Source organism: Grus americana, chromosome 18, assembly GCF_028858705.1.
Source record: "Grus americana isolate bGruAme1 chromosome 18, bGruAme1.mat, whole genome shotgun sequence".
Taxonomy (NCBI): domain Eukaryota; kingdom Metazoa; phylum Chordata; class Aves; order Gruiformes; family Gruidae; genus Grus; species Grus americana.
This window is the reverse complement of record NC_072869.1, coordinates 2,926,316-2,929,312: the sequence shown is the minus strand read 5'-3', so window position 1 is coordinate 2,929,312 and position 2,997 is coordinate 2,926,316. Positions and strand designations below refer to the sequence as shown.

The window sequence follows — 2,997 nt, the reverse complement described above, 5'->3', positions numbered from 1 at the left end:
GCTGAGCGAGGACAGGCTGTGGCCCTTGAGCCTCCCACCTGCGGGTCCTGATCTCCTGATTCCCAGATGGGATCAAGGCATTTGCCCCACAGGGCATGTTTAGCCTCTCTTCCCTTGTGGGAGCAGCACTCTTTAGGCACCCGTGTCTGAAGTGATACAGCTGCAAATGGCAAATCGGGGGGTTTTTTTTCTAAACATTGGCAATTTTCCCTTTCTAGCATAGGCAGAACAGAGGATGTAGAAGGAAGAGATCAGCCATTACAGACTAGAAGAAAGACTTGCTCTCACTGAAACACTGACCTACAGCTCTACTGCCAGAAGCATTGCATTAGAAGAAAATTATTTTCTATATTTCACTTGAACGGACGATTTTGAAATGCATTGCTATCATTGGTAAACCATATACCACACCACTTACACCATGTCCAGTTTGTAACCAAAATAGAAGGTGATTTCTTCCCAGAAAAGAGTTTCTTCTCTCCCAATTTGGGTTTACATGTCAAAAGTTGACTGAAACAGTTCACAGTGACTTAATGGGGTCCCAAGACAACAGGGACCAAGCACCTCCTTTGGCTGCGTGTTGGGGTCCCTTGGGTGCAGAAGCACAAGGACAGGACAAGCATGAATTTGTCCAGGTGCTTTGTAAAGCCAGGTCAGCTTTGAGCTTTCACAGCATCCTCGTGGATGCAGCTAACTTCACGTCATGCCCTCCAATTTGGAAGAGTCAGTGGAGGACACCCCCACAGAGGGCACATGGCAGGGAGGCACGGAGCCGCTGCTCTCTGCTCCCCCCCATTCAGAGATTCCCCCCCGCCATCTGTTTGCCCTTGTAACTGCTACAGCCAGTCTTCCAGCTCTAGGACAGTAGACAGATGTTCTACAAATGCAAGAAATCAGATGTAGTAGATGTTGTGCAATCATTTGCTCACCGGAATCTATTTCTTGCTTTTCAAGTCCCTCGTGAGAAGTAATTGCAAATCCCCATGTGAAATACAGTATAGCCCTGCTACACACTGTTGGCTGGAGTCTTCAGTCCTACTCTGAGAGGGAAAAAAAACTAGCTGTTTCAAGGTCAGTTATTTTTCAAATCAAAGCAAAAAAAAAACCAACCAACAAACGCCAATCCAAAAAACTTGCTTCTTTTTGTTGTTCTTTCTGAAGTCCTATTTAGCATCCTGAAAACCCTTTAGAGGATTTGCATTTAGAACATGAAATGAATTTCTCACAGTGAGGCCAAAGAAAACCAAGGTGTGTGGGTGGAGGAAGCTGTGGCCCGTGCCAGCAGCCAGCGCCAGTAAGTAGATGTCCTCAGCTGCCTAAGGTGAGGCCGAGCGCTGTCTCAAATCCTCCTCACATCCTATGGCACTTGCTTTAAAGTCAGGTAATATTTGCTGGGACTGGGAACGTAGGGAATACTTCCAGTGCAGCCCAGTGCAGATCTTGCCTCTTAGTCCATCCATGGACACAGTAGTTAAACAACTGAAGAAGCCTAAAAAAGACCATTTACAGCTCAACTCTGACAGTATTACCTCCCTTCACCACAGGGAATGGCTGCTATCAGTTACCTCCATGGAGACCTGCTGAGCCTGATGTGTGGTTGTTGGAAGCTGGGATCCCACCAGGGCCTGGGGCAGGCGATGATGGGCAAAACCACCTTCCTTCATATGTCTGGTTGGGAAAGAAGATGTCTTGGGTCATCTTGGCAGGTTTTGTGGTTGGAGAAGCTCTTGGCTCTCAAGGCTGTGGGACATTGAGCGAGAAGACTGTTGCAAAGAAGAAAGATGCTCAAAGCAAAGGTCAGGCTGGTATGGCCACATACAAGAGAGCTGATTACTTAAAGGCATTATAGGCATCTATAACTGCATCCATTTACCTGGGAGAGATGAGGTGGTTGATGATAGTGACGGTTCTTCCAGCAAACCCATGATGTTTTACTGCCACAATGACACAGAAGGACCTGTTCCAGCATGCCCCAAATCCCTGGGAAGGATTTGTCTTCAGAATCTGGGCTCCCACTGACATCCATCAACTGTCTCTGACCCAACCCAAGACCTCTCCAAGGACATTAATTACTGGACTAGCTGACTTCTGATATTTTCAAATAGCCAAAATTCATTCAGAAATGTGTAAGACCCCGCAGGAGAGATGTATTCGGTCCCCACACCGGTGGCATCCACCATGACTACAGACACACAGGTGTGTTTCTAGCTCAGCTGCTGCCCAGCCCATGTCCTTCCTTTCCTGTACATAAAACACCATCTGATGTCTGTGCCAGGATGAAGATGCACAGGGACAAACCAGATACCTCCATTTTGCCTAGAACATAAGTTCATGAACTTGTGTTATCATTCATGCATGATCTAATTGAAATATCATGACTTACACAATCATCTCCCCCTCTGTCCCCCTTTTCCACTCTTTTAAAAAACGTTTCCTGCTTTTTCCAGCTGGACAAGCTATTCTTCTGCCTGCTTTGAAGTAAATATTTTGTTGGGTTTGGCTGCTGTCACAGCCACACATAGTCTTCTGCCTGATATTTTATCCATCTGCTGCTAAAGAACTAGAGAATATTTTGAGCCGAGAGTCTCAAAAGGGTTTTGAGGTGCTGAGTAGAATTAAGGAGCACTGCTGCAAGAGAAAAATCTCAGCTTTCACATGCATAGTAATTGAAGCTGAAATGCCTTAAAAATTAAATACTCTGCGAGATGCTTGTTACGACATCCTGGTACTCACGTGCTGCAAACTGGGGAGCATACGCTGGTTCGCATTAGCTGAGGACCTGATACACCCTGTTCACCCCCTCCACGGTTCACATGCCGAGATGTAATCCAGCACTGATTTCCTCTTCTGTCTCAAGCGAACGGAAAAAGAGAATTGGACTCCCATGCCGTCGAGGTTGCCAACATCTGTCTTACCTCATTTCTTCTGCTTGAGGAACATCTGGCTCTGCTCTGGGACAGTCATGTGTGGCCAGTTGTGTTGCACGGGAATGGGCTG

The 2,997-nt window shown here is 46.6% G+C and overlaps 1 long non-coding RNA gene across 1 annotated transcript; it reads right to left on the bottom strand.

Moving 5' to 3' along the window:
• Positions 1-1,046: 1,046 nt before the first annotated feature.
• On the bottom strand, positions 1,047-2,004 carry LOC129214726 (uncharacterized). The gene is made up of 3 exons (XR_008579786.1): positions 1,874-2,004; positions 1,566-1,740; positions 1,047-1,489 (listed from the first exon to the last, which is right to left on the bottom strand). It is a non-coding gene; the product is annotated as an uncharacterized LOC129214726 (long non-coding RNA).
• Positions 2,005-2,997: the final 993 nt, after the last annotated feature.